General features: G+C 37.6%; 1 protein-coding gene across 3 annotated transcripts in view; it reads left to right on the forward strand.

Annotated features, from left to right (window-relative positions):
* The window catches only part of LOC149562621 (folate-sensitive fragile site protein), a 171,672-nt gene that overhangs the window by 94,489 nt on the left and 52,506 nt on the right, over nucleotides 1-24,677 (forward strand). The gene's annotated exons all lie outside the window — the stretch shown is intronic.

Raw genomic sequence — 24,677 nt, forward strand, 5'->3', positions numbered from 1 at the left:
ATAGGGTTAAAGAAAGTTTGAGCGCACTGGATAGATAAATCTGATCAGGATCGTCTCCTAGACCTACTCTAATACCATGTTAAAACATATCAGATATATCTGTATTTCAGATAGAAGAAATTTTCTTAGACCTGCTCTGGACATTAATATTATCTATCTTTTATCTTATCTTATCTCATCCTTTTGATTTACTTTCTACTATGATTGTACATAGGAGCTTTGAATGTTTTATCAGTATTTCTGATATTATTAATATTCAATATTGGTAGGAAAATATCTAACATATTTCAATGGAAATAAGTTTAGAGAAATATTCAATTAGACTGAGGCAAGTGAATCATATTTATCTGCACTTGATAACCGATGAAGACGTTAGTATTTTGTGTTTGCTTATGGTTTTGAATGAAAATTAATCTCCCTTTATGTAGGGTAACTTAGCGTGGAGTCACACACGATGGAAGTGACTCAGCATAGAGTCACGACCATTAGGTTGTGACTTCCAAGTCCACCCCATTTGAGTTATAAACACCCACGGTCAACACAGATTAGTATTTAACCGTTCAGTATGTCAATTTGATTACTAATCCGTCAGATTTAGAATATTCAATGTTACGTATAACAAGTCAGATTTATTATGCAATTAAATTATGATTTAGATATTAAATGACAAGTAAATAAATAAATAAATAAATAAATATATAATTTGATTTGCATAATTAAAATTACATATATATTATCTTCAATTGTTTTAGTCCGATGTAGCTATATATAAAACCTTAACACTCGTGACAAAGGTTTTTATGCTTTTTGATGGAAAGAAACCCTAAATTTTACATGCTTACTCTAGTCAATTACACAATGGAAAATTTAAAAAGTTAAATGAAAGCCAACACAAACAAAGCTATGATGATTACACTTTTCTAAATTTTGCAATACAAAGCTTGCAATATTTTTGCAAAATTGAATTAACCTCATCTGTACAAAGAAATAAAATATAATATGTTAACATGGGAATTGAATACAAAGCCTTAAGACTTAATTATCACTTCAACATAAAGCCCTCAATAATGAACTCATAAAATCACATAGGACAAAGTATCTCGACAAAAATTTCAGCAACAAGCAGGCAAAATTACCATTCTAAATCTAAGCTCAAATATAGTATTTAGTTTGACAAAGCTATTTCATAAAAGATAATTAAAAATATCTTTCTCTTCTACTACTCTAGCAACTAAATTGTTTGCTTTAATGCCAAACGAGTATTTATTGTAAATACCTATTGACTAAAAAAAGTCAACTCTAGGAAAATCTCTATTTAAGCTATTAATACAAATTATGACAAACTAACAAATAATAATCAAACCTCTTGTACTGCTAAAGATCAAAAGATTATGTGATTTAAAAATAGCCGACTCATCAAAAGTGTATCATTTTAAAATCAGAAATATTGAAAACTTTGAAAATAAATAAGTTGAGCCCAAAGCACAGACAAAAAAATCAAATTTAATTCCTCATTTATCAATTCATTACAAACCTCAAATAGATGTAAATTGGGTTTGTTGGATTATGGATGTGGCATCATCACAATTTGATTTGATTAGTTTTGGATAGAGTAGGCTTTCATAAATTGTGATATGTGAACATGATGGAGAAATGACCATCCTAGAGGAAGCATCTATTTGAGATGAGGATAAGAATGGAGACTTAAGTTTATCAACTTGTTGTGTAGTCAACTTAACTGAATGGAAAATTGCCATTTCAAATTGATGAGAAGATAATATTGATTTTTTTATTAAATGGATACATAAGAGGCATTGGTTTCCACTAGATAAGATAAGATGAGATAAATTTATTAATGTTCAACGAAAGACCATGAGGCTCTATGGGACTTAGAAACTTACAAGACAAAAGGCCACCCACTACAAGACACCAAATGGTGTCAGGAAAGAGAGCAAACAGGAAAAGTCCGAGATAAAAGAGATACACGAAGCAAGGAGCAAACAGGTGAGGCTTTGGTGAAAAGAAGCCAAGCACTGAAGGGTAAGGACTACGACGAGCAAGGGCCCTAACACATTGCTGAGAAGTACTGGGAGTGTGCCGCTGACGAGTATAGCCACTGTAAGGCCTCACAGATCTGGAGTGACTGGTGGTGGTGTCACTAGGAGGCTGCTTAGCTCCATGCGTTGGAGACGAGGGGGAGAAGAAAGTGGTAATGAGCTAAGTCAAAGCTACCCTCTGGGGAAGGTGGATCTGTAATGTATAGTTGCGAAACTGCATAGTCTCTCTAAGGTACAGAGCAAGGCATCTCTGGTCCGTAAAATTGAAGAAGGCCTCGAGGGAAATGCACTCCTTGAATAAGCAATAAAATCTCACTTGAATCTCATAATAGGCGGGACAATGAAAGATGAAATGGATCTCCGTTTTGACCATGCCCAAAGAACACAAGTAACATGTATGGTTCTCTCTATCAATGCGGTGATCTATTTGAATACAAAGCCGGTGGGAGCCAATCTTGAAGGAGCTCGGAGAGATACGTAAGGCATGACACCAACACTGAGACAAGTAGGTAGGGGGCACAATAATACCATCTTGGATGACAAGGAAGTGCTCAACATAGAAGGGCATCTTCGGGCGCAGCCCATCGACAAAATTACACCATGTCGTACTATTATATTGTCTGCAAATGTCAAGTCCGACATGCCCATTCAACTCCTGTCGTGAGGGGAGGAGGTGAGTGGGAGCATCCAACGAGAACTGGAAGGGTAGGAGGTGGTCAATATCGATCCCAATCGAGCTCAACAATGAAGAAGCCTATGCAAGCCAACAATGGGTCTAGGAGGTCGGGTCAGAGACCACCACACTAACCGAAGAGCAATAGGCCAAATAAGAGTATCTATGCTAGTTGTACAAAACCATGAAGATGGTGAAGAAACTAGATTAGATTGAAAATGGCGGCCAACCTAAAGGGGTGTGCCCGGTGATGGAGCCTAAAAATTCAAAGTTTTAACAATAGGATCATTGTAAAGCGTTCTCTCAATTACCACAATCATATTCTTCTAATATAGATAACACGTCACAATCAGTCTATTATTGGTCACTATAAGTTCAATTCTCACAGCAAGGTGGAGAATACAACTTTACAGCAGTGTGCCTTCAAAAGTCAAACTATTTTTGTTGAGCTCATGGGCCAAACAGTGAAGGCTTGGATATTCATATCTAGGACTTTTTATTTAAAAGAATTAAGAACCCCAAAAAATTTGTTCCAGCTGTGTCTAGAACTGATAACTGCCATTTGAGGAGGAAATGTAATGCCCTTCCAAAAATAATTACCAGAAACTTTTATTACCTGACAAATTGATCCTCATCAAGACTGCTGTTTTTTGCATACTCAGTTTGCAATTTGTTTCACGTGGATGATTTCCAGTGCAGTTATACAGACATACACTTCAAAAATAAAAACCCAGATACCATAAACAAAATAGAATTCTGACCTTTCTCCAACTGATATGCAACTGTAACAATTTGCATTGAAGCTTCAGACTTAAAGAATAATCAGTATCATATATTTAACTCAGCCATAATTCAAGTACTCAGCAGTTCCCCCAAAAAGTCACAGAAACCCAATAACAAATGAAATGAGTCAACAGAGAATTCTTCTGTTCACTATAAGAGAATCCAGATGCAGTAATGAACAGAATTCAAACCTGTTACCTCAGATAGTACTCTTGTTCAATACGTAGAGAAAGAAGTGATAGTTTGCTCCAGCATTGAAGAATCACTTTGGCAAAACAGGCTTCTTTCTGAATCAATGACCAGCGACAACCACCATTAAAGATTGAGCCTCCAACGCTTCAAGCAAATCAATTGCTCATCTGCTGCAGATGTAATCTGTCCCAAAACAGTAGTGCAGCGCTAAGAAAGGAGGCCTCCAATTTTATATTTTATGTTACCAGCAGCAAGTGCACAAATATTGGTTCTGGCTCCAAAAGATTCAGGGCAGCTAAAAATAATTATTTTCAACTTACTATTAGTCTATTATTTTATCGAAGTCATCGATTCCATGTATAGGGCTTCATGTGTTTTGCAGGAGGACGAAGACTTTATTAAATACTTCATTATATGCAGCAAGGATATTCACACGGGTCATGCAAACCGCCCATCACACACCCAAACATGTGGATACGAAGGCACAGAAAATGCATCAAACGTTGATACATGCAGAAGGATCAGTCCAGACAAGATGCTCACGCGGATTCAAATTCTGGAGTGCGATGGAGTGAACCTGTGCAGGAATCTACACATAGAAGAAAGAATGAAAGGCCACTCGTGAGAGATGAAGACAAATTCTGGATGCCATTACGCCGAGAATCATAAAGCCAAAGCCTGATTTCAGAAAGATCATCATTTCTTATTTATTTGTTTACTACCAAAAAACAAATAGTTATAGTAAACCTCCATTATTAGACGAGTATCGGTTATTCTTTATGAAGGGGTGTGATGCTTTGAAAAGGCACCCCCTACGTCCTATGCAAAATTATAAATAGGGGATGTTAGATATATTCATATACAATTCATTATTCATATTTTAAATTTTACATATCCCATGCTTTATAATATATTTTATTCTTTAAATGGCAGAGAGATGAATTTTTGAACTAAGCCTATGGACGGTGGATTAGTGAGCAAATTTTTATGCGTTTCAGATAGATTTGCAGTAGATGGATCATCCGTAAGGAGTATCTCTACATGTAATTTTTATTTTTGGCACAATCTATAAGCGTATTTATTTTTATTTGCATTGGAGTTTAAATTATTATTAAGCTGTGTCCTTTCTAAATGTTTTTTATTTAATTTCTATAAATATTTTAATATTCGGATAAGTGGACTGGAACATTATTGCATTTTAAATTTGATAAACATAGATATTGTGAAATATTTTATTGTTTTCGTATTTATGTCTAATTTGTCTCCGTAGGAGTTGAAGTGCATTTTAGACTAATTTAAATTGCGTTCATATAATTGATTCGTCGCGTTTGAATTATTAAAATTGTTTATAGTTTAATATATTGAACTTTATAAAGTTGTACGTTTCAACTAATAATATTGACTCTATTGCCCATTTAATTAAGCACTGGTCTTTTAATCCTGATTTATAATTCATATGCTGGCAAATGTCTCATTTCTTGCCTTTGAGGAACTAATATATTCATCTGTTGCATTAATCTATATTTATTCTTTATTTGAAACATTATTTCAATCATTTACTTTTGTTCTCAGTTCATAAATTGCCAGTTTAAAGTTTTTCTATATTTCTTGCCATTTGGAAAACTTTTATTGTATTCGTGTTCTAATCGATCTGCTTTAAGCATCTTGAATTTAAGGTTGTTGTCGAGGATCAGGTACACCCGCCTTGTTTTTGTAGAGCTGGAAGCGCAAGGGATTGGATCGCATCGATCAATCCTGTTAAGTTGGCCTTAACCGGTTGGACATCCCAGCATTGAGCAGGCAAGGCTCATAGGATTCCAATCTGCAGTTTTGGGAACCAACACCCGAAACTCGGCCAAAATAATACTGTGGGGTGTGAACCAATGGCATGTGATAATATACTGGAGTAATAGGGTCTAGACGCGCTTGATGGAGGCCTAGTTTGAGTCAAGAAGGGAAGGCCCCCAAACCACCGAGCCATAGAGAATCGTCGGTCTAAGCAAAGAGTCTAGGAGGAACAACTTGGACTGAGTGTCCTGGAAGTGGTTTGTGAAGCACTGTCTCTCGAGCATGGCAAGGGAGCCCATACGCTTACTAGCACTTGGTTGGATAGCAAGTCTCAAACTGAAACAAGGTCTAAAGAACTTAACCCCAAGATACACAGAGGATGTGGTGATCTCGATCTTGTGACCCTGGAAGTAAAATTTAGATGAGAGGTCTTCAAACAATTGAAGATCATGACCTAAGGCTTACCCAGATTCATGGAGAGTTGGCGCAAGTCACAAAAGGAGGCCAAACCAGTGAGAAGCCTCCGAAGGCTCTTAGGAGAGGAGGCCAAAAGGATCACATCATCAAGAAACAAGAGAATGGAAATTAGGACCTGCTGCAGGTAGCAACCATTTGTTGGGAGTGAGTGGACTCTGAGAAAGGTCTCCAACTCATCAATGTAGACACCAAATAGGGTGGGGGAAAGAGGGCAACCCTGTTTCACCCCAATAGTACTCGAAATCGGGGTTGAGAAACCATCTGGTGTCTTGAATCTACTAGTAACACTCTCGTGTAACCTCATAATGGCTATCAATAGAATCTTTGAAATCTCGATATCTCTCAGTCTCTGTAAAAGGGCCTCCCGCGGGACGGTATTAAAGGCCTTGCGAAAGTCCATGAAGCAACAATAGACTTTTGCAGAGCAGTGGCGAGCCTCTGCAATGATGGCCCGCAGAGTCAATGTGATCCATAGTTTGATACTCAGTACAAAAACTAGCCTAGCCCTTGGCTCTACAATCTCTCCTATCAAGCTCTGTGGAAAGAATAATGTTCAAAGCTGTAGCATAGAGCTTGGCAAAGGTGTGCTCGATAATTATAGTTCTATAGTTACTAGGGTCCGACGTCGAGCCAATCTTGAGAATCGGATAAATAATGTGTCTCAACCGAGGATTAAGAAAACCAGTGCAAACAACTCTATTAAAGAGCGTAGGAATAAAGGAAACCAAGATTAGGGTGCCGAGCTTAAGGAGCTCAGCCTGCAAACCCTCCTTGTTGGCAGCCTTATTGGAACTCAAGAATTTGATGGCCTCATGAATGACAGACAGGGTGAAGAGGTGGCAATTGGGAGGTGGGATGATTAGGAGAGGAGGCTGGCTAGGGATATTGTAGAGAGTGAAAGCATGGTTGGTGAGAAGGTGTGTGAGAAGAGCTTAGGGTTGCGGGATAGGGTGTCACAAAAGGAGCAACACTGGGAAGAAATGAATGAACGCTTCTTATAGCCAAGGAATGAACTATAGGAGCGACACAAGCTAGTGAAATCATCAGACTGCAACAAGAAGGCTGAGCGCAGGTGTTGGTGGAAGAACTTGTAGTCATCATTGAACCAATGGTTCATAGGGAAAGTGCTACGGCGTAATGCCCAACGACGGGGGCAATGGCGGATGGAGAGGAGAGTAGACTCCCAGATCATAGTGGCCAAAAGGTTGAACATGGAGGAGACTTGGTTAGTCATGGAGAAACCACGGGAGAGAATTCGTTTGAGATGGATGAGGAATAGGTCACCGTCACTCTCAAGGAAGCGAAAGATGATGGGAATGCGATCAATAGGTTGCAGGGGGTGGAAGGAGGAGGTGGGGGGAGTGGAAGGCAGGGGGAGTGTAATGGGCACCCCTGGATGTCCCAAAAACTAAACCAAATTGCTAAAAGGAATTATGTCAAACAGTTTGCATTCAACTTCTTAAAACCCCTTATAACTCCGGAAATCAAACGTTTATTTGTTTGTTGTGTTTCGTGCATGGAATTGGTATCATACAACATAAACAAGAAAGAACTTCAGCAATATTGTCATAATACTCCAACCCATGCTTACGAACTTGCTGCTACAATACTTTGTCCTCCAATCAGTCCACTACCTTCATAATACCATTCCCTCCAAGCGGCATAAGCGTCGGACAAGTAGTGAAGAAGATATGAGCAAAATATCAAATCTGCCTGTAGCCAGAAATGCAACTAAACTGCCTGATAATGAAGCCAATAAGAAAGAATTCCAAAGGCCAAACCCCAAGGGAATGACGTCTAGAATGTTACAAGAGAGGATAGACGTCCTCAAATGCCAAGAACAGAGCTGCAACTCACACACCAATTTCTTCTCATATTCAACTTGCCTAATGAAGCCACAAATGCTTCCTTTTATTCTATTTCCAAGGGTCCGCTCAACTCATATGGGCAATGTGGGATAAAAGATGTGTAATATATAAAACATATATTAAAATACCCCTTATGTCTCCCTTGGGTACACATCACCATAAAATAAATATTAAAGTAACACTTTAATATTTTACAATTAAATTAGACGTTACTTTAACAAAACTTCAGGCATTAAAATGTATTAGCAATCGGACTCCGAATAATGCGAGTGATAGCTCATCGAAAAGCTCTCACCAAGGAGTATCGAATCCAATCACCAGAATTGACCTGCACTGTGTCCTACCGACTTAATAAAAATAGTAAGTATGCCTGAAACTGAGTAAATCAACTTCGTTTTGGCCCAAACTGGAAATGACTAGGCCAAAACACTCCAGGATCCCATTAAACCCTTCGTTAGCCCTCGAGACCATGTAGAACAAGGCTAACGCACACACACTTGGTCAACTACTAAAAGAACATGAAGGCCAAAAGATGGGATCATTACAGGGAGAAGCGAAGCGTGAGGCCGAGAAGAGCATGGTTGGCCAAGGGAAGGTGGGTGATGGTGAAACTGTGGATCAAGGGAATGAAGGAGGCACAAGAGAGGGCGTAGTCCACGACACTAACACCCCCACAATGGGGTTAGCAGGTGAACAACTCATAACCATGAAAGCAAGGGAGGTCATTCAGGATCACCAAGTCAGATGACTCACAGAGTTGGAGGAGGTGATGACCATAAATAGACAGTGGCAAGCCCCAAACTAGTGGGATCCATATCAGTACATGTCCGATCAGAACGATGGTCGTGCATAGGAGTTGTAGATCTTTGGTCTGGTCATTAAAATCCCATAGTAGAATGATGTCACCAATGGTCGTGAATGTGTAGATGCACTCGTATAAGTCTGAGAAAAGGCCACCATCATCGGCACTGTGGATGGCATATAGAGAGGAAGCAGGTGGAAAGTAACATACCGCAATAAATATATCCCTCTGGCATTGACTAGTGGGACTAATATGACACCGACCTGGTACTAATATATCCCTCTAGCACCGACCTGGTACTTATATGAGACAATTTTGTAGAAAAAATAGTCGAAACACCCCTTTTGTGGTAAAAAGGGTAAAAAAGTCACAATTTTGTCAAAATATTGTCAAAAAGTAGCAAAAGAATACCACGACTTGTGGGGATAATCATAAAAAAAAGCCCTCCATAATTTATGGAAAAAATCATGCAAAATCCCTCATAGATCAGAAAAAACATAATTTTTGGAAAAAATGGTGCAAAACCCATTAGTATAAGAAAAACTAGCAACCCTTGGTCACAAGAAAAGAGACCCTTGCAGATATTTAACATTTTTTCATTTTTCTGGTGAAAAAATGGTAAAGAAATATGCAGAAATTATGTTTTTTGTTTTTAAAAATTGCTGAAAAAGGGAAACCCTTGATTTTATTTAACAAATTGAGCAAAAATCATCTGAAAATTTTCTCACAAAATGTTGAGAGAAAACCACAAATTTTTTTTATAAAATAATTTGCCAAACAAATGCCACGATTTTTGTTTTAAAGAAATTAGGCAAAAAACTTCTAGAAATTCCCTTACAAATTTCTTGATAACTACAAATTTTGTTCTTTACAGAAATCTGCCCATAAAACCCAAAATTTTTGTTTTAGAAAAAATGGGCAAAAACTTCTAGGAATTTTCTCAAAATTTCTAGGTAATTAAACCACAAATTGCATTGGAAAAATTCAGAAAAAACCATACTCTGCTTTGGTACCATGAAATGAAAATCAATTGATATTCAATATTAACCAAAGGAGAGGAGTACTTTATAAATAAGCAATCACAAGAGGACCTTTTTGTAATAGAAACGATCGAGAGCTAAAGACTAAATAGAAAGTTTTAAACTAACTAAGCACTTTACATAACAAAAAGTTACAACTGATTGTCTGACTTAAAATATAATGTTACATGACCATTATACTAAATACTACAATATGTTTTCTTGATTGGTATGATTATGATTTTGTTTAAAATAGATTGGGATTGAACATGCCCTAACCAAGGATGGATACCTCAAGGGAATTCATCTTCCCAAACAAAGGCACAACAACAAAGGCCTCTTAACAGACCAGACTAAGGATTTACCATCTTTGTCTTTCTTTGTATGAGAGCGCAAAGTCATATCAAAAGATACTTTGGAACAGTCAATGAATCTTGGGTCAGATTATTACAACATTCCTCCCCTTGTTGGGCTTGATCCCCAGCTGCCTGTAGGTCATCTTCCATCTCACGAGCGCCCACCGGAATCTTTATCTCCCTTCCAGCTGGAGTGGCAACCCCATTATTCTGTAAATTCTTCCTTTCACAACCTACAACCTCCTGCCTACCTTATTCTTCAATGGTTGTTCCACCTTCTCCTTTGGAGGCTTCTGTATTGAACTCCAGAAACAGCTTGAGCAAATCTCTTTTTCTGCGCTACCTTTTCCTCAACTGTGTAGTGTTGCACTGAATCATCCCTCAACTACAAAGTTGGTTTTTTGCACTTTTCTGTTGTCACATAGCTGCTACATTTCCAGTTTTGATAATAAAAATCTACAACTGAAGAGAATCCCTTCATAATCCAAAGGTTGTATCCATCTGCCCTTTGAGGTTTTGATCATAGTTTTTGCAGATAGCACTTTAGAAATATCCATTTCCATCAAAATTTGAGCAAAAGTTGAGTGAAGTAAATTCGAGGAGCCTTCATCCACCATTAGAAAGTTCCCTAGAGCACCCCCTACCTCTTCAAAGAAAGAATGAAATTTGCCAAAGATGTAGAGGCACATTAATTAAAATCTTTATTTGTATGGCTGAAGTCCAGATGTCAAGGCTTTAACATTGGAGCGAACTTGTTCTCCCAACATCACTGATAATCTCAAATTCTCAAAAACAACAATAAAGAAACCTTTAACCGCAGGATGAATCTAAACACAACCTTTAAGAATCGTTTTCCAATTTTCTGAAACCCATTTATGAAGATCTATTAGGCTACGCCATAATCCTTGGAGGCAACCAATTAGACCTAGCTGGGGAAAAATAGCTACATTATGATCGATATCCTTCTCTAGTTTGATATTTAATGTTATAGATTAAGCATTGGTCAAGGGCAACCACTTAACCTAGCTGGGGAAAGATAGCTACATTATGATCGATATCCTCCTCTAGTTTGACTTTTAATGTTATAGATTAAGCATTGGTCAAGGGTATTGCCGGTTCTATCTGCCTATTTTCTGGTTTTTGTTCCATTTGGCTGTTGCACTAAAGAAATTTATGAGGAATAGTGCCCTTAAAGTCACGGTGTGGTTGCTCCAAGCCGAAGAAGATTTCGGAAAGCCCTTTCACTTTGTGTTAAACCCCTTAGTTCGACCATTACATTCACACCTCCCGTCTGAATCAATAGTTGTATAACCAGCACCAAGTCTCTCAAATTCCACACCATTGCCAGGGGCATCATCTATGCTGCTAAATTTTACCCTATACCTCTTTAACAGTTGCAGATGTTGCATCCAAATACCGTGAAGCCCAAGCTCCTTTTACCCCAGATAACTTCATTTTCATGCGTGGCAGGTAGCTTGTCATTCCCATCTTGGAGCTCGTTAGTTTTGGAGGATTCTCCTTCATCCAGGCCATTAATTGATCAGTCTCATTATTTAGGTCATTAAAACCGTGTCCATGCTTGCCTGAGTTTGGGCTAGAACGACCATGGGAAAGAGGAGAACTAGATTTCATCTTAACATTTGCAGGAAATGCTTGAACCCTAACCCCTACACCCGGAGAATTAAAAACACTTGGGAGCACTATCTTTTACAGAAAAGTAATTTTTGATAGGTACAACTAACAAGATTTTAAAAGAGGAAAAAACATAACATACTAAATACTGCAATATGACTTTAATATAAATTTCATAAATATTTAATTAATGTTGGTGTTGAAAAGAATTGTTGTTTGTTTCCCCCACGTTTTTAGGATGGCGACAATATGGGATGGCAGGACATGCTTTTGGTATGGGGGTACTTTTGGCTAGTTTTAGTGAAGAGTGGTGGATGACTATTAGAAAATAAGGATTTTTTTAAAAAATATAGAGAAGTATCAAAAAAACATTCATCACGGACATGATTGAAACTTGATACATAATATTTTATTTGAATTGAGATTTTCTATGAGGATGAGCAAATAAATAAACAAAATTTAAATGCTTTCATTGCCAATGTGCATATATACTATAAAAGAATTATAAACCACCCAAAGGGTGCAGGTTCCAACTATAAAATGACAAAAACATAGAAAGTATTTGGCTGTCCCTAATCTTAATCAGCAGAATTGGTAGGTCTGTATAGAAATTGGAGCTTGAGTTTGAGTCCCTGCTAGTATAAGGGGCTGCATTAGGCAATGAAACCTTAACCAATCCTTCAAATGTTTCCTTTTCCACATTTGTATGGTATCTTTGGGATCAACGTCTCAACACAATGCTGGAGTTTGTTGATCTTGTAGCTGCAAAGCACTGTGCACAATCACACAGTACTTTCTTGCTTGATAGTATTCCTTAGCATTACTACCTTCATCATCACACAACTTAACATCTTGCCAATTTTTTTCAACATGCCCATTTCTTCCTGTGGTAAAACAATCTTTTTTAAAGACATGTCAATAAAAGTTTGTGGGAATATTCTGATTTTTTTTCGGTGCTTTATTTGTATCTTGCATATTCCCACAAACTTTTTTTGCCATGTCTTTAAACAAGGTTTCTTTTCCTTCTTTTTATACAACTGTGACATTTATTATGGTAGTTTCTCGTCAAACCACTTTATTTCCTTCTTTTTATACAACTGTGACATTTATTATGGTAGTTTCTCTTCAAACCTCTTTATCCATCATTTATTGGAGCAAATATTTAAACTTTGAAGATAAACAAGAGTGAAATGAGTAAAAATGGAATGAATTGTATTAACAATACACACAAATCAATAGAGTTTACTAATGCTATAAAAAGTGTGAACTAAAAAGCAATGTTGTCTAAATAAAGACAATGTCTAAAAATATACCAAATTAAGATAACTAATAGTGTAGCCTAAATGACCATTAACTAGGTTCTAGATGATTGAGCTAAATTTAGCAAGAACCTAACATACTAAGAATATTCTAATACTGTCCCTTAATGGTCATTTTTTCAATTACACCAAGTTGTCTCATAAACTTGACAAATGTTTCCAAACTGAGAGACTTGGTGAGGATGTCTGTAGTGTTGTTTTCAGTGCATATATACTGCAACATCATGGATCCATCTTCAACAAGCTGGCGGATGTAGTGACAATGAAGGCCTACATACTTTGTTTGTTCATGGAAGATTGGATTTTTGGCTAACTTTAGAAGTCCCTAATTAGCACAGAACAAGAGAGTAGGTCCAGTTGGAGGCATGTGCAAATCTACAAGCATCTGGTTAAGCCAAACTGCCTCACAAGTTGCTTTAACTATTCCTTGATATTCAACTTCGGTAGAGGAGGGTGATGTTGCCTGCTACTTCTTGCTGGTTCATGTGATTGTATCCGTGCCCAAATTGAAAACATTCCCAGAAGTAGGCTTCTGATCATCAACAAAACCTTCCCAATCTGAGTCTATATAACCAAGGAGCTGAGGATCTTGACTTATGCCATACAGATAGTCAAAATTAGGAGTGCCCTTCACATATCCCAACATAGGTTTTGTGACAACTGGTGGCAGTGAGATAGATAAGGCTGCTCACTAATTGCATGAATGGTGACTCATTCTCCATCAGTGAATTGGAACTGGTTGAAAGTTTGAGCCCTTTATCCATACGTGTAGATGCAGGTTTACTGGGAAATGAAATGGAAGTATCTATCTGCTAAACTTCTACACCAAGACAATAATGGAGAAGTCCGAAATCTGTCATGTTAAATGTCTGGCACAAATTTTGTTTGGCCTGCTCCACCAAATGTTTTGCACTACTACTATTTATCAGATCATCAACACAGATGACTTGAATAAGCACCTCACCACTAGCATGCTTGACATACATAGTAGAATTAGAAAGACTGCACCAAAACTCTTAATCAATCAAATACTTATAAATCTTGATGTAACATGCCCGGGGAGCTTGTTTGAGGCCATAGAGAATTTTCACTAATTTGCAGACCTGATGTGTTTTACCTAACCTAGAAACTTGGAGGCTATGTCATGTAAAGCTCTTCCTACAAATCACTATTGAGAAAAAACACTGTTGACATCCATTTGATGATGTGCCATCCAAACTAAGCTGAAAGGGAAAGGACAAGATGAATGGTACTCATTTTGCCAGTGGAAGCAAATACTCCTCATAGTCAATGCCCTCCCACTGTGAAAACCCCTTAGCCACTAATCGTGCCTTGTACTTATCAAGTGTCCCATCAACCTTATACTTGACCTTATAGATCCATTTGCAGCCAGTGGGCTCCTTCTCTGGTGGAATATCGGACAACACCTAACTGTTGTTTTTCATGTGACTCTGATTTTCAGCTGCTATAGTCTCTTCCCATTCTAGTATATCCTTAGCCTCTGAATGTCTGGGGCTCAAATATACTGTGAATAGGGCCAACTGACTGTCGTATATTGCTTGCTCGTATTGCTTGCAAATCTACCCTCAACAAACTCAGTGTTATGATCATTGGTGTTCTTGGCTCACCACTTAGGCTAGAGAATAGAAGAACCACTATCCATTGCAGTAGGAACAACATGACCTAGAATTACTAGATGTGCAGCCTAAATATCCTGCGAAGGGACTGTTTGCACCTTGTCAACTGAATCCCTCCCATCTTGAGAACTGGATGGAAGATGAACATCCACATTTGGAGCATGCGGAGGCTGATCGTCAGGGCTAGAAACTAGAGAAGGCTGAAATGGACCTTGTTGTGATCATATCACCAATCGCCAATTTTAAAAATGAGACCCCATTGCCTTTTCTTTGTGCCTGACCCTTTTGCTTTTGTCTTAGCAGCCCAGGCTCTATTTTTTTGGGGATACTTCTTATCCCAACCATTTATTGAAAAGATATCCCTCATGATTTATGTAAAGAGGCTCCTTGAAATAAAGCATAAAAATGTGCTTCTACGTTTGAACATTTGCAGTAGAGAAATGAACTCAAAAGGTGAAGTGGACAAGTTTATAGGAGAAAATTGTCTAGAAGACTCTCAGATCTGAACACATACCTTCATCCCATAGCCCAGGAGCTCTGAAAATTACAAGGGCTCATCTATTAAAAGTTGCATTGGAATAATACAAAACTTTCCAGATGAAATAATAGTATATGGAAGGACAGTCCCTGATGTACTGTCACTTAAAGATTCTTTAAAACTTGGGCTATCCTGGAGTCTTTGTTTCATTGATTACTTGAAAATCACTATGTGCCTAGTGAGGAGATTACACAGTCAAGGAGGCCATTGCAAAATACAGAAAATGCATCCAATGAATGGGCAAGGTAGTCTACAAAGTGAATAGCTTGGGTGCAAGTCAACCTAGTCAATGGAATGAAATCCATTATGCCCTCAAAACCTGACAAAGTTTCTTTCCTGGAGTGCACTTTTCACTATGTCAAGGATTGTTTCCATGACAAACAAAATCCTTGTCCCATTGAAATCCTTGCTCTCCCCTACGGAGTGCGTCTTTCACCTTGTCAATGAATATCTCCCATGGATTAAAATCCTTAAGACCCTTGAACCTTGCTCTCCTCAAATCACGAAGTGCATGTCAACATGTTCAAATTCTTTCCCCCTTCCAAAAGTAGCGCAATTCCACAATGGTCGCGAAAAGCCTTTGAGGGATAGAATTCCCTAGCCCCTTTGAAATTGCGCTCACTATGTCTTTACAAGTGTACATTACACCCAATTGTGGATTTCGTCCAGCACAGAGAAATCCTTGACCCCCTATAAATCACTCTTGTTAAATGGCGCAACACATATTCAACACCATCATAGATTTCGTCTGTTATGGAAAATCCACCACAAGACAAAAATCCCGCTTTTCTTTTCTTTTTGAGTGCACTTTCACCTTCACCATGGATAAAATCGACCTATGCTTGGTTTTTGGGCACACTTCTGAATCTCTTGTAGAATGTATCCCATGGATAGAATTTGCGTCACCATCCAAATTTCTCCCGAACACAAGGAAGAGGGGCTTTTTTTTTCCTAGACACAATTGTTCCAAGGTGAATAAAATTCATGATAACTGAAAATTCCTCACCTAAGCCCCTTGGTTAGAGCTCGTCGGCGTGGATTGCGATTTTTTTCCAAAAGAACAAAATTCGAGAATAACGTTGGGAAAAGTAAAATGTTAGAAAATGTGAAAGTTGGGAAGAATGGAAAAAGCAAAATTTCGGAAGGATGAAAAAATTTGATTCAAGGCATTCAAATTTGGGTAGACAAAAAATAACTTTTTAAAATTTGAATATGTAGAAGAACGACTTTTAGATTTACATAAAAAATTAAATCTTAATTTTATTAGTATTTAATTGATCATTTTTGAAAAATAATCCAAAAATTTTAAATTGAAAAAATTGAAAAAGAAGTGATTTTTCTTGCATTAAATCAAGAAATTAATCGAAATTGGATAAATCATGACACTACTTCCTAACGAAGCTAAAGGCATCAAATTGGGAGCTTTTTCAAAAATTGAGAGAAAACAATGAAGAGTGGTAAAAATCTTTCCAAAATGGAATCTTGTTAACCAAGTAAAGCAACTGCCTAATTTTAGCCCACAATTTTAATGACAACCTTTTATGAAGGTCCAAATAAGAAAGTACTTCATTCTTTCATTCTCACACAAGTTTGAAGAGCACATTGGGAAGAGCAAAAAGCAAAAAGGAAATTCACAAGGCTGAAATTTCTCCGAGGAAACGTGAAGATATTTAGAAACTTTGAGAAGAGAGTGTGAGAGAAGGGATTCTCTTGAAAATTGCAAAAAGATTGTGAACTAACTTTTTTTCAGAGAGTTGTATAAATTTGCATGTTCCTTGAGGAAAGAATAGAAAGTGAATTCTAAAGAAAAATCTAGAAATCTTGACGAATTTCCAAATTCTTCTTTTGGAGGACTTATCTTTGTTTTTATTTTTATGCTTTTTGCATATTCTTATGTATGAATGTTTTCTATTTTGCAAGAAGGAGAAATGACATAACCCAGAGGAACATGAGTGACATGAGGACAACGAATAAAGAAGGAGAAGAGACAATTCTACCTCGAGTCCAAAATCATGTCAAAATGGGTAGAAATTGGAGATTCAAGCCTTGGGGGCCTCAAGGTTGTTTGGGTACAAAGACCATCAGGCTACACACTTGGCCATCAAGATCATGAATGGTGGAACTGTTGCTGCAACTAGTTTCCCTCTGCCTTTCGACATCCAGAATTGATTGTAGAATGTAGAAAACATAGGAATCAAGGATTCAGATGGAAATCTTGTTGTGGATTTTTCTCTAGCATCCATATCTAATGCATTTCAAATTCCTTCACCCTAAAACACAAGCGCAGGCACTCTTTTGTGAGGAAATCATTATTAAGAAATGGTTGAAAAAGAATAGGTCACATCATTCCAAGATTCCCAAGGAGCTGGTATGGCTTGACTTGCAACAAGAGTATAGTGACATGATCATGATATTTAGTCGAATTTTTGAGGTACCTCATTCCTATAAATTTGAACCTTGGAATGTGGTTTTTGATCGAGCAAGTGTTGAGAGAAGGGGAATGGATAGATTGGGTTGAAGTCTTAAGTGATAACTTGAATGAACAACTGATAACTCTGGAGCACACAAGAAAGTTTTATATGAGCTCCTACACCATCTATATACTAGCACAAAGGATGAAGTATGATGGAATGAGATGCAAAGGATTGATTGGGAGTGGAACCCAACACGTGAAAGTCTATGAATGCTAACCACAATTGCATTTGTATTCCAAGGATGATTATGTTAGAGTTAATGATGCCTTTGGCATGCGTATAGTTAGGACTTTACAAAAGAGGTTGCGCATGAGATTGTCAGTTGGAGCAATGAAGTTGGTGGAGGATTATGGAGCTTGGTTCATTCAGTTCCCACTTTTTCATATATTAGAGTACAGGGATTTTCTTTTGAACCATTCAAGCTTCTATGATACCCAACATATAAGATAGTAATTTTGGAACTTACTCGACAAGTCACAGTTTATGACAAGATTCAGCAGGGGAAGAGGAAGTTGGGATTGCATTTCCTAATTTCTATAGGAGAAGAAAAAACTGAGATATGCTCATGCTTGAAGGCGACAAAGTGATCATTAGATGAACTTCACTTCTTCCGTCTTCCACTTTATTCGGATATGTCTGTTTAGGATCCCTACAACAAAATCAAATCAGTAGCAAGATCAAAGCATTAGGATAAATTTGACCTTGAGGACATTTGGGCAAATGTAGTAGATGAGAACGAAATTAGAAAGAGAATGCATTTAAGATTGCCACTAAATATGATTAGAACATTCAACATATTCCAAATGCCTGATTAGATGGAAGAAGATCCAAATGTGGTGTGAAAAAGGATTCAATTGAGAAATGATAGTTCATCCATGTGAATGGCTAAAGAAAGAGGTCACAAATCTGAACATTCTTTCAAAGCCAGTCGTGGATTTTACTAAATGGTGGATTGAGTTTAAGCTTTGTAAACTAGTTGTGCTAGAAAATGGATTCACATATCGATTAATTGGTCATTGACCAATTAGAGATGAACGACTAGGGCAAATATCAAAAGGTTGTATTGAAGAAAGGGAAACTCCATCGAAAGGTGTCTAAAATAGGAAAGGGAAAGAGGTTGCTCAAGAACAGAAAACTAGGTGTAGGCCAAACATCCAAGAATCTCAACAGAAGAAGTAGAAATCTAGAAATGTTCCTTCTTCACTAAGTTGCACTCCCAGTGTTCTGGAGAGAGAAACCTTTGAGAGACAGGAGGTGGAGAAACATAAGGAGATTTAAGTGAGGAAAATTTGGTGAGTCTAGTAGAGGATAGATTGGTATAAATGCCTATGAAAAATCTACACAGGGGAAAGGAAGAGATCAAGATATGTCTACGGAGGAAAGTCTTGCTCCTATATTGGAGCGAGAGATGATGGAAGTTGAGGTTGGCCCAAAAGGGAAAGAAGTTCTTGCAGCAACGAAAGAGATTCCAACTATAGAGGTCATAGCTCTAAGTGACAATGGAATTTGATGATTCCAATCAAGCTTTGAAAGAAAAGATGGAAAGTTGGAAGAAGGATACCAGAAACATAAAAGAGAAATCAAAGCCTTGTGTTAGTACATTAACAACTTGCCTCGTCCAGTAAGAGAGGAAGGCCCATCATTTATCACTTCGATGATTATTTTAACTGAAGCAGTAGATGATATTGATAGGATCAAGTGGATTGCTCAAGGTGCAAACATTTGGGTTGAAAGAATGTAGGAAGAAGCCTTCAAGCATGCAAAAGAATTGGTGTAAGTGCATAGAAGGGCATTAGCTGTACTCTCCAAAATCTAGTACATGGAGGAATCATGGGAAGATGAACATATTTGCTAAAATGAAATGATTTTGATATTTAGAATTTGATGGAGACCCTAGAGCAAGCATTGATTGATGGTGGATTTTTTGTCGAATGAGATGTCTATGACTTCCTTCAATGGTATACTTCAACCATCACAACCAAGGAAATGTTTGAGAGCTTCACCAAGGAATCTTGATGGAAAAAGATTGTTGACAACATCAAGCAAGGGGTGAAATATCCCAAACTGGATATTTATTAGATTTCTTTTTCAGCAATATATTCAGAACTTTAAATAGACATATGTATCACAATACATGATAGAAACTAGAAGATTTACCAATATAAATAAATCCGTTATTTCACAAAATAAGATTCAGTATTCAAGCATATGGAAATGCATTGCAAACGAATAGAATTAAACCAAAAAACTCTCATAACTCCTTAAAATATGTTATTGCATTATACAACAACAATACAATAACCAACACTAACAAATCCAATCTTAAATACAAATTAACATTCAGATTGGAATACTAGAATAAGAACCTGTAAGTGCATATTAAACACCTGAACTAATGTCTCCTCGGACAATAAGTTTGCATTCACTGTCTACCAACATGAGGGGCTACATCCTCATATTAGTTGAAAGCTGAAGCTTTCCTAATACTCTCACAAGAGAGAACTGAAATCTGGAATAATAAATCAAGCATGCTCGGGAATGAGCCTCTTTCCCTTTTTAATACACAAACTAAGACTCTTCGACTCCCCTCTGGCTTTCGCCTATTCCCTTGTGACTCTTCAACATCCCTCTAGCATTTCATCTAATTCCTTCTTGACCTTTTGCCCTCTTTATTAGATTAAATTGACCCTTTAATAATTTGAGTCTACGCTCTCCTAGTCAATTTTAACATTATATAAAATAAGACTTCAATATTTCTAATGTCCCAAAAAGGGGACATTACAAATCTTCTCTCCTTAAAATTTCTTGTCCTCAAGCAATCAATACCAGGATCCCATACAAGTCTGCAGGTTAAACAAAACACAAATCCGACCATACTGCGAAACAAGGTGCCCCTTTGCAATCTCTCCGTCAACCAGATCCCTGGATGCCATATAATTCTATGAAAAAATGCTGCACCTGTAAATTGTACAACTTTGATCATCACTGCATCCAATCTCAAACTTAGTAGAGTTGTAACCAAATCCTCAATAAGCCATAGATATATGCTATCAACACCTAGATTCCAAACCCTGTTGTCATAAACAGCCAATATGATAAGGTAGAAATGTATCCATGAACTATGCATAACCCAGTAGATGGTGACAACCTGACCTAAATAGATGACATAATAAGCAAGCCGCTCAAAATTTGAAGGTAATACCTTAGGCGCAACAAATACCATATTGTCATCTTCAATCTGGAGAACCTTCGAGTACATAGGTACTATGAATAGAATGAAGCTAAAAGAGCATTCCTTATGATCAACACATAACTCTCCTCAAAACTACACCAAAAACTATCCGAACGCTAATGTATATAATCCAACCAACTCCTATATGGTGTGAAATCAGGAACCCTATGTGGACTGATCCAATGATGCACAACTGTAGTCAAATCACTACTTTCATCCTATGACCCATATTCATTACTAGGAATCGTACTGGGATTCCATATCCTGAAATCTGAATCATCTTCTTCATGGTAATCAAAAGGAGAGTCCTCGTTTTTCTTAAAATGGGGATTATCGGAAATCCAATCAAGATCTACTTCAAACACGAGGTTGTCGATAAGTTGAATGTGATTTGAAACTTTGGAACTTGTTCGCTTGGGGCAACTATCCAAATCATACATCTGCTGAATGCTATCAAGTTCATATTACCTCTAGGAAAAATTCCTACCTCTCTTTATCTTCATGCTCCCTAAAATGTTTTGTGCTCCGAATCTGATTTTCCGCTTCCTGAAGAGAAAACTGAGTATCAATCAATGCCTCGTGAACATACTTAAGCTCCTTGGTGAGCTCCTTAATCTCATTCCTTCCATTATTCAATTGGTCGATATAGGATCCAACAATCTTAAGAGTATAATCCTTGTCGGAAAGCAAACATAAGTAATCTGATTTCATAGATTCAAGAGCTGTTCTGATCACCTACAAATCAGCAACAGGCCAATCTCCTTTCACTCCCTTTTGAGCCTTCTTGTAGAGATCTTCAACCCTTTGTGAGCGCTGTCATAATGCACTAAATTGGCCACAACCATGTCTTCACTAACCTTCAGCTAGTTCTTTAAGGTATGCATTTTATTGTTGTCATGTTGACATGTTTCATCGTCTTGTAGTGTCATCTTGGATTGTTCCTCTGAATTCCTGTCATGGGTGTAGGAAATATATGGTTCATCACACAAAAATTCCAATCTGCTATTACCTCATGTGCAACCAACCTCATCCACCTGCTTGACAAAGCTGATCTCCAAATCACCAACGTAGAAACTTGCACTCTGTGTCACCTCTTCTGCATGATCACCAGAAGGTTGCAAATCAATGGGGATTGACTGCTCTTCTTTTTCAAGGTCCTCTATTAGATGATTTTGATCTATTGTAAATTCTTCATACATAGTTTTGGACTGGTCTTTTGCAAGGAGATCCTGAGCTAATTTAAAACATTTCTTTTCTGCCAAATTGGTCTTATTTTGGAGTTTTGGATGGAAATCCATGAAATCACTGAAGGCTAATTCTTTTTGAATCTTTGAAGAGAGTTTTTTGTACTCAACATACATGTCTAGTACCTCTGTTTTGTAATACTCTTTCTAGTTTTCGATTTGCTGAACACTTGATGTGACTAGTGAAGCTTCTTCATTCTTTTCCCAGATATTCGCCAATCGTAAGGAAGCTGCTTTCTTTTCTAGTTTTGATTTAGGGTGTCACATTTTCTCTACATTGCATGTCTCGTGTTTTTCTCATTGCCTTAATATGGCATTTGTTGTAGCATCCACTTCAGTACCAACACTTATCCTCCCTTCTTTGACCAATCCCCTATGGACAAAAAGGCTTCCTCTTGACCTTTGCACACCATTAATCTTAATGATGCTTTGGCTAATATTTTCTCCACTTCCTTGCAAAGCGAGAAATCCATGGTCTCCAATTTGACCACCTGATTCAGCATAAAATGGTGTCTCGTCCAAAATAATTTCCACTTCATCTCCCTTTGAAGCTTCTGCTACTTCAATTCCATGCACAAGCAAGCCCACAATTGACGCTGTACATTGAAGTGTATCACGTCCTAAGTACTTAGTTTCATAAGCTCTATTTGTAAGCTCTGAAATAGCACCCCCAATAGAAAGCTTAACAATATTGTGTGCAGATTGAGACTACCTTCTCTGAATGTCCATTTCAGCTTGAAACCCCTGCAACAGATGTCTTGCTTCCTTCTATAGATGAAAATCTTCTTAGAAAAATTGAATTTCCTTATTCGAAATTTGTCTCTAACATCCCTTCAAATTTTAATTGACCTTATCAGACTGATTTAGATTTCTCTTGTTAAGATCAGTTTATAGATTTCACTCTCTTTTAATCTTATAGCCTCATACTTCTCATGCATTATCGGAAAAGGCTCCCCTTAATTATACAGACAAAATATTAAACTGTCTGAAGAAGTTAGGAGCAATTTCCAAGAATACTTTGATTAATCTAACTTTGCAAACTCACAGTTCTTTTTGGATTATATCTCTTCAGCACTAACTGCATGAACCTCTCTCTTTCTTTTTCTGTAAATATCTCCTATACCGAACCGTCATGTATAGATTTCTTTTAATCTTTCGACTGAACTCCTCCAACTCCTTTTGTTCTTCTTTTGGAAGTGGGACGAGTACACTTGTCGCAATAACAACTACTTCCCCAAAGTGAGCCTTGATAAAGCCTGTGGATTTCTTCACAAAGGCTTGCAAGTATTTTCTATCTCTCATGCTCAGCAACAACAACTAGGAAGTTCTTGGTTATATTTGAAAATCCAACTCCTACAAAAATTTCAGTAACAACCTTTACTCTAGCTTTTAGTTCATTCACTGCAACAATATAAAGTGCAAAGGCGTAATTTCTTGTCGTTCCCAAACATCTGAGCTAGACAAGTTGACAGAAAGATTCTTCATGAGTAACAACACCTGTCATTGTTCGCAATACAAACTTTGTCTGGTTAACACTTGTGTACCCAACAGATAGAGATGATGTTTATTCTTATTCCAGACCCCCATGCAAGCATCTTCGATAATGTCTTCACCTTACTCCGGGTCCCATACTGCATTACGTGGTGGTAGAAGATGCATTACACAGAACTTAACCAATGGAAAGAAGATGCCCAAATGGACATGCCTAGGTGGCCTCTTCCACAATCCTCTACTGTGCCCGATCTAAAACCATGTCTACTAGTAACGTCTAGTCCAAGAATCGCCTCAGTTAAATCTAACAGCTTGCTGATAAGGATTCTCTATTACAAGGCAGCATCAAATATAACCTTCTTGGCTCAAAGTGTTATTCGTAACCTCTTTAAATAGTGACAATGTTAAATGTTCCAATTTTAGGCAATATGTTATTGTCATTTGTCTCTTCAGGTTAGAACTATCCAGAAATTCCTTGCCACATCCTTTATAGTGACAAACATGTTGTTTCTCGCCGTGTACATGGGAATGTTTCCGTAAAGCTCCTCCCTTTGGGAAAATCTTCCCATAGCTTTTGTAACTGTATAACTGCCGTAGTTGGTGGATGCTAATGTTTATGGCATGCTCCTCACTGGTCTCCGTCTACAGACATCATACACAATCCTTCGTTGTTTGCTATGCTAGCTTCCAGACACACCTTAGTGTAGAAGGTTGGTCCCACGAAATCCTTGTTATATTCAGTAGATGTTATCTCTGTGGTTTGATAAAAATGGACGCTTAACATCCCTTTTACTATTCCATGGCAACGACGGACATTAGTTATTGAATTAGTTAGTCCTGTGAAATGTCCCGATTACTCTAATAGGCTCGAACTTTTTGCAAAGTGGCTTCTGTATCTACCTGTAGGTCTTCCTACTGTAACCAGAACTCACCCCTTGGCAAAACTATAGTATATAAATGCAAACTGGTGTTTCTTCTTTTGACCCTCCTGTGGTTCTTTGATCCTGTGCTTCTATATGCTAAGGTAGTAACTCCTTACCAGTTTGCCTCTTGTTTCATATAAAAATATCCTTTGGCCACAACGTCTTATACTTT

This window comes from Cupressus sempervirens, chromosome 4, assembly GCF_028749045.1.
Source record: "Cupressus sempervirens isolate cs-2001-9-10 chromosome 4, ASM2874904v1, whole genome shotgun sequence".
Classification (NCBI taxonomy): domain Eukaryota; kingdom Viridiplantae; phylum Streptophyta; class Pinopsida; order Cupressales; family Cupressaceae; genus Cupressus; species Cupressus sempervirens.